General features: G+C 36.1%; 1 protein-coding gene across 5 annotated transcripts in view; it reads right to left on the reverse strand.

Annotated features, from left to right (window-relative positions):
- Nucleotides 1-15,923, reverse strand: part of LOC113044609 (runt-related transcription factor 1-like) — a 53,641-nt gene that overhangs the window by 29,731 nt on the left and 7,987 nt on the right. Inside the window, exon 1 of one of the 5 annotated variants that reach the window (XM_026204732.1) lies at nt 436-752. The exons of 3 other annotated variants lie outside the window; for them this stretch is intronic. The gene's annotated coding sequence lies outside the window, so the exon portion shown is untranslated. Of the gene's footprint in view, nt 1-262; nt 416-435; nt 753-15,923 lie in introns of those variants that run through there. One more of the 5 variants, XM_026204731.1, reaches the window with a different exon arrangement.

Raw genomic sequence — 15,923 nt, forward strand, 5'->3', positions numbered from 1 at the left:
GATCTAATTTCCGGAACACCCTAGCAACTACCTACAAAAAACGCCAGGTCACTTTAGCAATGACCTAGCAACCACACAACCCAAAAGTCTTGTGAGCCGCAGATGGTCTATCATAAATACATTTCTGTCATGTATAAATCTACAGTAAAGTGATAAATCTACTCTGTTGCGTTTCAGAATAATGCCATTATTGGTCATTAATGATTATATTTACCACAAAGCAACAGAGAAGATTAGATTAATTTATTTCCCCCAAAATTACCTTGATTAAACGATTCCAGTAAAACACGTATATCCCAGCATTATTGATGTCCATAATTCTGAGGTTTCCTGTAAAACTACTCCAAAAATGGATTTCACATGAACACGCTGACATAATGTTTCAATATCTGAGAAACTTTCCATGCAATGATGTTCAAACACAGCGTTATTAACCTTGAATTCAATCCAGTCCACAGCCAGACGCTTCGGCTCGACCCACGGCTTTATGCTCAATGAGAAGAACATAACATTTACAAGACACTGCAGAAGCAGATATGCAAGGGAGCTGAATTAACGGAGCTCCGTGGAGGAAGGTTTTGGACTAGATCTTCCAGCAGAGGGTATCTGTGATGAGCAGCTGTCTTTGGTGCAGGAACGAGAGGATGTGGCAGGACTGAGAGCCAGAGATGCGTAAGGAAAGTTTGATAACGGAGACGGAAACTCACCATCCCACTACAGCCTGAAGAGAAACTAAAACACGCTTCTTAAGAGATACCTCATAAAGAAAATATATATAAAGTGTATTTTAAAATAAAATGTTATGAAATATAATTTGCATACAATATTTTTCGTTTATAATACACAGTATAGAATATAAAAAATGCATTATATTTTTTATTAAAGCAAAACATTTGTAATTTAATTATTGTCAATTTTGTGTTCAGTAAGAATAAACATCAATACTTCTATTCATTAAGGATGCATTCAATTGCTCAAAAGTGACAGTAAAGACATTAATAATGTTAGAAACGATTAATAAATGTTCTTTTAAACTTTTCTATTCATCTGTGAGTCCTGAAAATTAAAATCTATCACGATTTCCACAAAAATATTGTCAGAAATGTGTCTCGAGCAGCAAATCTTCATATTTTCATGATTTCTGAAGATCATGTGACACTGAAGACTGGAGGAATGATGGTGAAAATACAGCGGAGCATCACAGAAATAAATTACACTTTAACAGATATTCACATAGATGACAGTTATTTTAAATCATAATAATATTTAACAATTTCTAGTGTATTTTTGATCTAATAATAATACTTTCAAAAACATAAAAATCTTACCATCCCCTAACTTTAGTGTGTATTTAGTGTAATTAAACGTGATGCATTTAAAGCTGCGAATAAATGATAACAGACAATATTCCTTAATGCTACACTCATATTCTTACTCATAGTTGAGAAATGCATGTAATGATGTGACATCTGTCTCCATATGAATCATGCAGACACAACTTAACTCTGTGAAAACTGGCTTTGTTCAGCACAACACAGCCTCTAATTAAACCCGACTGATTCAGACTCAAGCACCTCCATTCATTCATTCATTCATCAGCTGCACACGTTTCCTCGTCTCAATAATCAAGTGTTTCACTGCAGACTTGTTTACAGTACTCTGAACCCAAGCCCTGGGATTGACCAACAAACGGTGTCTGAGCTCAGAGACAGAGAGCCGAGTCTCTCAGTGTTGTGGCGAGTCTGTGATTATGTAGCGTGGACCGCAGAGCCACAGCAGCAAACAAACAGCTTTGTGTGAGCAGACGGACGATGGACCAGCGCTGGCGGTCAATGCTGGATGAGCTGTGGTCAGCGGAGGCAGATGGGCTCTTCAGACACTGACAACCAGCAGCACTCAAACACACACGACACTGAACAGAAGATAAACACACAGAGCTTCTGTTAACCTGACTGAAGGGTCATATAAAACATATCCAGGTCTAATTCAGCAGCTGAACAACACACTAAACTTCGCATGCTTAAAGAGGCAGTGGTGTAATGATGGGATTGATTGAATGTATGGTAGACTAGCAATTCATTTATGATTAGATTTTCATGCAACAAAAGATAAACTATACGCAACCAGAAAACTAGAGAGATTTTTTGCATTTTGAGAATCCTGCGTAAAATACAGAAATATTATAGCAATTTAAAATAGCTATTTTTATGTTAATTTATGTCAAATGTGACAAAAATTTATGTAAATGAGTGCTCAGCTGTATTTTCAGCATCATTCCTCCAGTCTTCAGTGTCACATGATCTTCAGAAATCATGAAAATATGATGATTTACTGCTCAAGAAATATTTCTGATTATTATCAATGTAGAACACAGTCGTGCTGCACAATATTTTTGTGGAAAATCGTATAAATGTTATTTTTCATGATTCACAGATGACTAGAAAGTTCAAAAGAACAGCATTTATTTGAAATAGAGATGTTTTGTAACATTAGAAATGTATTTACTGTTACTTTTGATCACTGTAATGCATCCTTGATGGATAGAATTATTTATTTATTTTTTTAAGTACGTTTGAATGGTAGTGTTTATAACATAAAATATATATAATATTTCTAATTATTTGTTTACAAATAACCATTTTTTTAAAGTTATAATTCTAAAATATAAATTATATAATATTTAATATTAAATACATACAACATTTTTAAATATATATTTTGTTTATTTCCATTTATCTTTAGTTTAAAGCAGTGTGCATTTAAAATTCTCCATTAAGCAAACTTTTTAGTCGCTACAAATGAAAATGTTAGTTTGTCTTTATTTTTTATTAAATGTTCCTCGGCCGTAATGTCTCTCCCTGCTGTGTGTGCTCTCTTCAGAAAGCCCTATCTAGGCCACAGAGTTTCGGTGCGGTCAGTTCGGCTTTCTCCCTCCAGGAGCGTGAGGAAACTGCTCAATAAAAAAGTCATTAGTCACCCACAAAATCAATTAATTACTCAGAAAGTCCTGGGACAAAAGTCACTTCCAGCCCTCCTCTGGTAGCTCTCTCCACTCTAACTATTATGCGGATGAGGGCCTACCAAATTAGCCAGAAGAACATTCCAGCAAGAAGAAATCCACAGATTAATAAATTAGCAACGGACACAGGGAAAGCTCCTAAACGAGGAGGAGGAAGTCGTTAACCACATGGCAGGAGTACGGTGGAGGTCCACTCGGGACGGATCCCATCGGAGCTCCGGATGCTCCATTATCAAAGTCTAGGAGGCTTTCTGTGGTTTGGAGAAGCGGCTCTGACCATGTGCTGCTCCGTGCCAGTATCGACCGTTATATTGGCATTTCTTGTTGCGGTCTCACAACTTTTGGGACAGCGGTGACGGGACGGAGTGGCATGAAGCGGCCGCGTGCATTTCGAGCGACCGCATGCTTCTGAAACGTCGTTGAGCATCACCGTCAGCACTTAATTGCTGCAAAAGTAATCAAACGAAGTAGGCCAGATGTGACAGATGATTTCTTTCTAGTGTGCACACTTGAATCAGACAGGACAGATGAGAAAGAGTCTCGGAGAATACTGTTGTCATGCCACATCTTCAGCGGGACAAGAACTAGATTATTATACAAGTTTTCACTCTTTTTAAATACTGTTTCACCAAAGGCTTCAAATGTATCATCTTCTTTGGGAAAAGCATGTATTAGCAATGAGATACGGCTCTGTAAATCTTTCTTAATGAGGATTTTAGTCTTATTTTACAATTAAAATGTCTTTTGAGAAGCAATACTGCATAAATGCTATTATGCATCTTAATATGGATGAATATCTTTTTTAAGTTTCAATTAGTTAATTGATATTGATATTTTATTATAACTCATATACTATTCAAGTGTATATTTTTATTTTAATATTAGGTTAAGTTTCAGTCATTTTTGGATTTCTTATTTATTTATTTATATTTAGCTTTAATATATATATATTTTTTTTAATTTTAGTTTTAGTGATTTTAGAACTTTACGTTAAACTTACTTCCATTAGTTTCCAATGGAACATTTCTAGTTTTCATTTAAACTTTATATCTAATATTTATACTTCATTTCTATTTATTTTAACTACAATAACAACACTTCTGCAGTGCAGTAAGACAAAATACTCTAATATTGAAGAAGTAAAATACTACAGAATACTACTCTTCTTCTAACTTTCTTCTTGAAATTTAATGTTTTTTTTTTTTTTTTTTTTTTTTTTTTTACTTTATATCTCATAATTTATCTATTTTTTTTTTCTGCCAACAAATAAAAATTGCAACTTTTCATCTCACAATTCAGATTTTAAATCTTGCAATTCTGATTTTTGTAATCTCAAAATTCAATTTTTCTCACAAATTCTGATAAGAATAATAGTGAAATTAAAATTGCATTTTCCTTTTTTTTATTCTTCTGTTCCGTGGCAGAAATGCACTTCCACGCAGCAGATCATTTGTGTCTATAGGACATCAGACGGAGCGATTAGCGCTCTCAGTTACAGTCTACAGAGGAACAAAGAGGCTCCTGTCAAGAGCCATGTTGCAATCAATGGTAACACCCTCCGATCCTCAGCCAGTCTCTTCATGCTGTATGGCACACACTGATCAATATTTTCTGGCCCGGCGTCTGTGCTGGATCATGGAGGAGTGTATCAGTGCACCGGCCGCATGGATCTACAGCACGACTGAGTCTGTTTGCATGTCCAGGGCCTCGACTTCACCAGAACAGTCAATAATGGAAGCATTTTACTTATGCAACCTGGTGCATTTTAGAATTAAACGGGATATTCAATGAGGAAAAACTAAAGTAGAGCGGGACTAGTGAGATGTGGTCGTTGCATTTTAGTATAACACGTGAGTCTCAAGAAAACCATGTCCAGGTTCACTTGAACACAAGTCGATCCAGTTTAGTAGGTCTAAGCTTTTTTTGTAGCAAGGAAGGAGATTGTAGAGAAATGAAAATAAAAGGAAATGAAGAGGCTTTATTGGAGATCCTCTTCCTGTGCTGCGGATGTTGTGCGGAGCGGCGCGGAGCGTAGATCAAACAGGCCAGCGGGACTCTCAGATCCTCGGCCAGTTCGCCACATGGTCCAGGCTCCCCCAGGGTGTGGGCGGGGCCGAGATGAGGAGGGGGCGGGGCCTCTGAGGCCAGTCTGTAATTCACTCCCATAGATTACAGAGACGGTGAGGACAGCGTGGGATCATACAGACAATCTGCATTACTGTCTGAAGACTACTGGAATGAACAAGCACAAAGGTCATTTATTTATTCTACACATGCATGAGAGATTGAATGGAGAACAAATGGAAAGTCTCCAGATGTTTCTCCTAAACACCCCAAGATCTCCTTCCATTAGAAATCTCAGCAATTTCTCAAACTGTGCTCAGATTTACCAAGATACCAGAGTCTGCAATCAAAAGATGTTTCTGATTTCAAGATGAACTCAAAATTACATTTTTTCATTTCTTTATTTTCAGTTATACTGTCAAATGAAGATAACATATAGAGAAAACACATTAGAAAATTAATACAATAATAATAATTAATGGTAGTGATAGTATAAATTAGTAGTGGAATAAAAAAATTGTACAATTAAGGAAAAAAAGGCAATTTTTTTACAGCATCAAATAATCGCTTCATTCCAAACCTTAATTTTTGCCACTTTATCAGAGGAATAATTAGTCTGAAAGTCTAAGTTCATTAAAAATAATAAACAGTTTTGAAAACAGGAGATTATTAGTTATGTACTTGCTCAAAACTTCATTTTGGATAATTTTTAACCCAAAAAATTTATAAATAATAATAATAATAATAAATACTGACTGCCGCTTTAAGAGATGTTAGTTAGGTAAAAAAACAAAGACAAACTAATATTCAAATGAAAAATTATTTATATAAACTATCTAAACTAATAAATTATATATTAAAGTTTATTCCTGTTTTTAATTATGTTATCATGTTATTATTGTGTTAGTTAGCTGTATTATTATTATTATTTGTAATTTTTAACCTAACCAAAATAACCTGAATGCAGTTTGATTGATATTAATTGGAATTCAGAATAAAAAAATAAATAAAAAAAACATTTTTTTTGAAAATGGTTAAAAACTGAGTTGTTTTTGTAAATTAACCCTTAATATATTTATGGAGATTTATCATTTTAGACAGTCCTTTCGTATGTTCCTCTCAGTGCTCATGTCTAGAAAGACACGGAAACACACACAGAGTTCGTGTCAGTCCATTCCAGCGCAGCCGTGTTTAAGCATTAGCGCTAAACGGACCGAGACACGGTGTCTAGACATGACTGAGGCTTTCTTCCTCGGCCAGACGGCGAGCAGAGGAGAGTCTGTCCGACTGTGTGCTGTATCACTGATGCTGCTGTGACTAAACATAGACAACTGCTCTGCCACTCGCTGCCTCTCCTCTGACTAAGCATAGCTCACCATGAGCACACACACACACACACACACATGGGCGCCTGGATGACTGCGCTGGAAACAGGTGATGCAAACTGCGCCAAGAGCCGCTGAGTCACACGGACATAATTACAGCAGCAGACGTGCATCGTTAAGTTTGTGGATGGCATTCTCACAGAAGCACACGCAGACCGACCCATGTGGGCTTTAAAAGGAGACGTGCAAGATGGAACTATTTGTGTGTGTGTGATGAGAGTGAGCCGTCTGTCCGAAGCCAAAGAAAGACAGGTGGACGAAGATGAGAGCGAATATGTAAATACATATGATTGAGATGATAGCAGTCAAATAGTGCCGAGGAATCTATTGCAGAAACATGAGAGTATATGTAAATTAGCTCTGCATAGAATATGTAAATTAACTCTGAATTAAGAACTAAGGTTCTATTCTTTAAAAAAAAATACATAGTATACAGTAGATTTTGTTTTTCAAATGCAACCATTATAGTCTGGAGCCCTGAAGATACATTCCATAACCCCAGAGTCGTACCATGTTACATGTCCAAAAAAAAACATAGTAGTACCATGGTGAGTTAAAAAAAATGGTAGTATGATATTACATGTAGAAAAAGTACAGTAGTATCTAGACACATGTTCAAAAAACATGGTGACACCATGGTACTTGACAAAAAAAAAAAAAAAAGTACCAAGGTACATATCAAAAAACCATGGTAGAACCATGTCAAAAATTAATTTCAATTCGTGTTCCTGTAGCTCAAATGGTAAAGCACTGCGTTAGCAAGCGCAATGTTGGGGGTTCGTATCCCAGGGAAAACATATTAGGAGAAAATTGTTAGCTTGAATGCAATGTAAGTCACTTTGGATAAAAGCGTCTACTAAATGCATAAATTTAATTTTAATTTTAATTTAATTTAATTTAGATTTAAAAATTCAGGGCTGGCCCAGGCTCTGTTGCTAGCATAAACATCATGAGCTAATACCCAGTCCTTAACTTTTATCTTCTTTGTGTTGCTTCCTGCCTTTCACAATTTGTTTTAGAAATTATACTTTAAGAGCACATAACCTTTATTTATTATTCTATTTTTACATTTGTTTTATAATATTATAATTAAGTCGTGACGCAGAAAGTTTAAATTAGTCCAACATGACTTGTTGTCAAATCGTATGATTTTTCGTTGATGTCAATTTTATTTTATTCTTACATTATTTTAATTAGTTTGATGATCGATCAGTACTAAAATTATGTTAACTGTCAGAAATGATTTTGCTTAAAATATACTTATTTATAGATCTGCTGTTCGAATTATTACTTGGTGCTAGGAAGGAATATTTAGTTTTCTGCGTATTTCTACTTTGTATTTTCGTAGGCGTTTGCATTTTTGATTGCATTTACTGGCGATTATAATAATTGCCCTCCGCTAAGAAGGAGCCTGTGTATATTGCATTGCTCCCTTCCTGCATTTAAGTGCGAACTGTAGTTTCGATTTGAAGGCATTGCCCTGCTATAGGCTATTGCCTGTGTTAATTAGAAGGCGGCCACAGCTGTTTTTACTTTAGTGTCTTAGACTGTGAATTTATATGATGTCTGCGTGCTGACTCGGAATCATCAGCCGAAGGGTTCAGCCTCCTTGAGTGAAGACCAACGAGTGTAAAGACCTGCGACTTTACCTGCGCGACTTCACCGAACAACGAAACAGTTGTCATGTGTTTCCAAACCATTTCTGTTGTCTCTGGAAAATGCTGTAATGTCACAAGCAGTCCACTTTCAGTCTTTGGTGTCTTCACTCCTTGCTGCATTTGATCTCAAATGTCTTACCACTACAAGCACGCACAAATCAGGCAACCAACCAACTTGACTTAATTTACATACGCAATTGTATTGCAAACAACATTCTGGTGAAACCTCTACACATCTCTGACCATTTCTTCATTACATTTACTACCGTGAATACACACCCGGATCAGTGGGCAGCCATTTATGCAGCTGTGCCAGGGAAGCAGTTGGGAGTTTGGTGCCTTGCGCGAGATTCGAACCCACAGCCTTAGGATTAGGAGTCAAACTCTCTAACCACTAGTCCATGACTCCCTGTGTGCCCCCTCCCCCAAACCGGTAACTTTTAGACTAAACCTTTGCTCTCTTTCCCCCTCCCATCTATCCTCCACAGTATCCTCATCTCTTCTCTCACCCACCTATTTCTCATCTCTGGATGTTAATGCAGTAACTGCTACTTTATGCTCTAGTTTAACCTCTTGTTTAGACAATATTTGTCTTCTCTCCTCCAGGCCAGCACGGGCTGCCCCTTCAAACCCCTGGTTATCCGATGTTCTTCGTGAGCACTGGACCAAACTCAGGGCAGCAGAGAGAAAATGGTTGTAAATCAAAAGATCCGTCAGACCTGAGGATGTATCAGTCTTCGATCAAGATCAAGATCAACAGCACTCCAGACACACGTAATCTCTTCAAAACATTAAATTATCTCCTCTGTCCCCCTTTATCACTTCTATAACAGCTGATGATTTCGCCACATTGTTCACAGACAAAACCAGTGAGATAGTTAGTCAGTTCTCAGTCTCCCACATACAGGAATTCAAACCAACCACACCTAGTACTAAACTCCCATCTTCTTCTTCTGTCCCATCACTGAGTCAGAAATATCAAAACTGATCCTCTCTAGCCATCCTACAACATACCCTCTAGAACAAATCTCTACTACACTTTTACCAGCACTCTCACACATTAACAACACATCTCTCCTCACAAGCACCTTCCCCACTGCATTCAAGCAGGCTCGGGTAACCCCACTGCTCAAAAAACCTACATTAAACACTTCTCTTACAGCTACAGACTTGTATCTCTTTCCATTCATTGCAAAATCCCTCGAAAGAGTTGTTTTCAAACAGATATCATTGTTTCTTTCACAGAACAACAAACTGGACACTAACCAGTCAAGTTTCAGGAGTGGCCATTCAGTGGAGACTGATGGGTCTTTCAGGGTGGCTTGAGGAGGGGAGGTATCCAAAGCACATCAACTTGTCACTGGGGTTCCTCAGGGATCAGTTCTTGGACCCCTTCTCTTTTCCATATACGTGACATCACTGGGTCCAATCATACATGCACATGGATTCTCCTACCATTGCTACGTGATGAAACACAGCTCTATCTTTCATTTCAAACAGATGATGATCTAACGGTAGCTGCACGGATCTCAGGCTGTCTGGTGGACATCTTGGCATGGACGAAAGAATATCACTTACAGCTCAACCTGGCAAAGACTGAGCTCTTTGTCTTCCCTGCCATTCCAACTATACAGTATGATTACTCCATCCAGGAAGGCTCTTCTACAATTACCCCATCAACTTCGGTCAACAATCTTGGTGTAACCTTTGATGACCAGCTGACCTACAAAGATCATACTGCAAAGACTGCTCGATCTTGCAAGTTTGCATTGCACAACATCAAAAAGATCAGGTCCTTTCTAAGAGAACATGTGGCACAACTTATTGTCCAGGCCCTTATCATTTGTAGACTGGACTACTGCAATGCTCTTCTGGCTGTACTTTCATCAAGCACAGACAAACCTCTACAAATGATTCAGAATGCATTGATAGAACTGATCTTCTACAAACTGCACTGGTTACCTGTTGCGGCTCGGATCAAGTTCAAGATATTGATGCTTGCTTAAAGAACAGCCACAGGCTCAGCACCCGTCTACTTCCATTCACTATTATGAATCTACATCAGGGTGGCACTTCGTGCAATTTTCACAGGACACGCACTAGCCAGGATTTCTATATTGCCTAAAATATCCACGTTTTGGCTTTGTTGCGCTGCAATGGCTTCTTGTGCTTTTGAATCGCTCTCACATTACTTCGATGTCATACACCGATCAGTCAGCTCAATGCTGCTTTCCATTCAGACACTAAAATGTACACGTATTTGCATCACTTTGACCATTTTCTGTAGATCCCACCTTCTCACGTACCACGATTGGTCGATAGTCTGCAGGTTATTGGCCAAATGATCATTACCGTCATTAAGTATGTTAACAGGAAACCAAAGCCAAAACCTGGATATTTTAGCCAATATTGAAATCCTGGCCAGGACATGGCAAGAATGGCCACCCTAATCTACATCCCTTCCAGAAGTATGAGATCCACTAGTTAGCAACACCTCATGATAATATCACAGAGAGGCTCAAAATCACTTTCCAGCACATTCTTGTTCACCATTCCTGGCTGGTGGAATGAACTTCCCACCCCTATCTGGAATGATGAATCCCTGACAATTTTTAATTGACAGCTTTCTAAATTACTTGGGTTCATCGTAAAAAAAAAAAAAAAAAAAAAAAAATTCTTTCTCTTTATTTTTTTCCTTCTTTTTCTAGCTTTTATTTGTTTTAACAATGTCTAAAACTTGGTATTACAAGCACTTCCTGTGTCTGTTTGCCTCTTCAAGAAGAATCACTTTATGTATCCCCCAATTTTTTGAGTCACTTTGGATAAGAGTAAGAATAAGAAAAAAGGATAAGAAAATGACTAAATGTAAATTTAATATATGGTTGTCACAATAGTCACAAGAGGGCACACTTCCGACCAAGAAAAAAAAAACGATACTTATCCAAACATCATAGTATTACCATAATACATCTATGAAAACCATAGTAGAACCATGATACATGTCCAAAAACCATAGTAATGCCATGGTTCTTGTCCAAAAACCATAGTAGCACCATATTTCATGTCCAAAGATCATAGTATGACCATAATGCATATATCATGGTTTTACTATGACTTTTATACATTTCCAAAAAACGATAGTAGAACCATGATACATGTCCAAAAGTCATAGTATTACCATTAAACATATATAAAAACGATAGTAGAACCATGATACATGTCCAAAAGTCATAGTATTACCATTAAACATATATAAAAACGATAGTAGAACCATGATACATGTCCAAAAGTCATAGTATTACCATTAAACATATATAAAAACGATAGTAGAACCATGATACATGTCCAAATGTCATAGTATTACCATTAAACATATATAAAAACCACAAAAGAACCATGATACATGTCCAAAAACCATAACAGAACCACATTACATTTCAAAGAACCATATTAGCACCACAGTATATATAAAAGTGCCATATTGCAGCCATCTGAAACTATCGCTGCAACATGGTAACACCACAGGTTTTGTAAGGGTTGGTTGCTACAGTTCTTTTAATATTTAGACTAAATATTGCAACTGTGAAAACACTGAATAACAGCTTCCTGTGAAGCAGATACTGCAGAGGAAGGAAGCTGCAGCTGTAAGGCCACCGTTAGGAACTCTCAGTCTAACTGAAAGGGTCTTTGTGACATCTAATGACACACATACACACACACACACAGGCCCAATAACTGATGCTGCAAAGGATGTGCCATCAGGAAGTCACCCCCCATCCAATGACTGGCCTGTCACTCATTAAACAGAAAAGAGAAGCGTGCATGTGAACCCTGTCGTTTCAGATTCAGAATGTCACTGGTTGCTAGAACTTTAACCACTGAAATGTGTTTTGTGGTCTTTTTTTCTAAAAATCTAACTAATTCAAAATAGACCACATGACCGGATGTTTGTGTGTGAATTTTTTTTTTACATTCCATTTCAGTTCCTGAATTTGAATCGAAGTAACATATAGGATGTAGAATTGCTGTGTAGAATTAAAATGAACTGATATTTAAATAAATGTTTGTAAACCAAAATTTGTAAAGTAAAAGTTTTAACCACAAAAGCAAAAAGCGACCCAACAGGAACGTTTTTAAAAGTCATACATTTAAGGACAAAACTTCTTAAAGCAATGTTTATGGAATGTTCGTTCATATTTACTATATATGTTTTCATAATGTTGAGACAAAACTTAGAAATCAACACTCTCAAAATGTCTTTATGATGTTTTTTTGTACTTCATGAATGTTCTAAAAAACGTTTTTGAAACATTTAATAACGTTATAATCGCAGAAAGAAAAATGGACTTACATTCTTAAAATATTAAAAACAACCTTAAAAAATGTTATATTTTGATATTATAAAATTAAAATTAGTAGAATGTTTGAGAAATGTGTTTATAACAAGGAAACTGGACTTAGAATATGTAAACTAAACGTTCAAATAACATTATATTTCGGGTCAAAAAGTATTTTAAGAAGTACTTATTTTAACCATGAATTTATTACCAAGGAAGGTTTGTCATCAATTTTCAATGTTTCTTGACAAATTCCTGTTTGAAAGTTTTGAAAAGCTTTCAAATTTGTTTTCTATGCAAAATATTTCAAATCAGTCGGTAAAATTTTAGTTGCTAATTTTAAACATTTTTTGTTTGTTTGTTTGATTCTAGTTAGTTCAAAGAACCTTTTTTTAACATTATGAGAATTTTTTCTAAATGTTTTTGATGTTCAAAAAGTATTTTTTTAAATTTTTGTTCCCGATTATGTGAACATTAAAGACAACATCAACATTTCAGTGAAGTCCTATACAAACAACATACATCTCTCTATACGGATGATATATTACTGTTTATTTCAGCAGTTTATTACAATCTACATTGTCCTGGATACTGAAGATATTTGGAAAGTTTAATTCGTCTTTGCTTCCACTTAATTGCATGGCTAAAAAAGTTAGACTACCATGTAATGTTCCATTAGTTCTTCTGTTTATCCCTTCAGACTATTCCAGATGCCAACTATCTGCAAACTTTAACTAGGGTGGAGCAAGATCTCCAAAGATGGACTTCGATGCCCTTATCGCTACATGCCAGACTCATGCCACAAATCAATTTTCTTAGTTCTATGATCCCATCACCTGCTCTTACAAAAGTTTTTGCACAAACTTAATTTTATGATTCATAAGTGGAACAGAAAAAAGATTCATAAATCTGGAATGGTAAATCTGAAACTCTGCAGTTTACCAAAGATAATCTGGGATTGGCTCTTCTGAACTTTTAATTATATCATAGGGCCTTTCAAATAAAAGGCATCAAGGTTTGTCTCCGTCCTCTCTCTCTAGGGTTCCTTGGTTGCTAATTGCATGTTACGTTTTCAAGAACTGTATGAGCACGATGGAATTGAAACCTCTTCTCTGTTTTTATATTTGTGCCTAAGGTCGGCCATGAAGGCCTACGGGGTTCCCATGGATCCATGCATTGCTTGGTTTGATTCGTCCTCTTCTAACCATTTCCCCTCATGGGACCTTAAAGAGGTTCCAGAAAAACTTTTAGCTATACAGTGCACTTGGGAAAGAGAAAGGAGGAGGGTATCACTTTACTTCATTTACTTCATCACAGACATCGAAAGAACGTGAAGAAGTAAAAATAAATCAAATGAGGTGTGTATTATTGTATTATTATACACGGCTTGGCACCGCTTGGAACTTGGCACAAATGTCTACTTTAAAAGATCTCCAAGTATATTGCACAAAACAACGATCAGGACTCGGAATTAATGCCTTAACGTTGTGTATATATATATATATATATATATATATATATATATATATATATATTTATTTATTTTCCTGCAGGTTTAAATGAAATGTGATATCCACACTTGTTACATTTGTTACATTTTATTGTGTTGAAAACAGGAATGTTACTTTTGAATGTCCTCTAAATCATCTTAGGTAAAGATCCAACTCCGAAAATCAAATGTATAAATGTTTTTGTGCCAACGTTTTGAGAACATTACGAAGTTTGAATGATCGTTCTACTGGAATGATGTTTGTTCGTAACCCTGAGATATTATGGTTATGGGTTAGATTCCCAAGAACGTTAGCCAGAGTTCTGAGACTGTTCTCTTTTAGCCTGGTGTGTAGGCAGTAGATGGTGAGCCCATGACTAGTGTAGTTCTGTTTTTACTGCATGCATGTTTCTACATGACTACATGTCTTTGCCTGAATGAGATCTCTGGTTAGGCTACTTTGCATGTGGGTACGGAAGTGCGGCTAGCCAGTTAGCCACAGTCACCGCTGCGTTACCACAGACAGGCTTCTGTTACTGAGTCCAGACGCATACAAACACTCAACAAAGAAATTTCAGGAACAAACAAGCTCATGACCTTTCTAATGAAATGAACATTTGCTACTGAGTTTGGCGAAGCTACAAACCTAACCACAGTTTTTCAGTAGCACGAGAGTCATTCAGGTGTTTACAAACCGTTTTTCACGTCGCACATTTGCATGCAGCTGAACATGCTCCCCTAAAATGTGCTTCATCTTCTATGAAGATTTTCATAATAAGTTCATTGTAAATAACAGGTTCATGAATGAATAAATCTTAATAAAAAAATACAATATTTTTCAATTCAAATTACAAGGTTCAAAATAAATAAATACATTTAATTTTTAACTTGTTGATTTATTTGATCTCTCTAAATGAAAATGATTAATACATGCAATTAAATTAACAAGTTCAATTAAAATGAAAATTATTTTTAACCTATTTAGTTAAATTAAATTAACAGAATAAAATTTTTTATAAATGCATTTTATTTTTAACTTGTTTATTTATTTGATCTCTCTAAATGAAAATGATTAATACATTCAATTCAATTAACAAGTTCAATTAAAATGAAAATTATTTTCAACCTATTGAGTTCAACTAAATTAACAGATTTAATAAAAAAAATTAATAAATGCATTTTATTTTTAACTTGTTTATTATATTGGTCTGTCTACATGAAAATAGTTGCTTTAAATAACTAACAAGTTCAACAATAAAATAAATATATATATTTTTTTTTTAACTGATGGAATGAAAATAGTCAGTTTAATTAAGTTAACAAGATCAATTAAAATAAAATAAATAAATAAATAGATTTTAATTTAACTGTTGGAATGAAAATAAGCAAGTAAAAAAAAGATTGTTAATAATAATGTTAATTTTATTAAACCATCTGAATAAAAATATTGAGTTCAATTAGGTTCAATAAATAAATAAATAACAAGGATTCTTTACATTAGCAGCTAATGGTGTTGTTAAGTGTAGCTTGACTGTAGTTCATCTACTTTCTATTACGAGCAGCTTGTAGCTTCATGAGGTTGAAAGCAGCTTCACGAACCCTGGATATTAAAGCCACACGCTGAGGATATTTGCAGTTCAGAGTTGCACTAGGCTTTTGCACATATCCTGTGCACAGCAAACAGACGGAGAGAAAGGGACGCGCACCTTGCAGAAGCTGCTTCTTCCTGTCAGAGCCCTGAACGGAGTCTTATTCCGCTTTCTCAAGTAAAACGCAGGGCTCTAGGTGCTAAAACAGAGACTGGGGCTCTCAGCGGTACGGTTATTTTCATCAGCACGTCTCCCTCGTAGCGTGAAGCTGTCGACTGACAGGAAAAGTGGGTGAGGGGAGGCCAACAGTGAAGGAGAACTGAAGAAGGCAGGGTTCCCGACCTCTTATCTGCGTGCACAAAACCTCTCTGTGGTTTCTGAA

Source organism: Carassius auratus, chromosome 26 (assembly GCF_003368295.1).
Source record: "Carassius auratus strain Wakin chromosome 26, ASM336829v1, whole genome shotgun sequence".
Classification (NCBI taxonomy): Eukaryota; Metazoa; Chordata; class Actinopteri; order Cypriniformes; family Cyprinidae; genus Carassius; species Carassius auratus.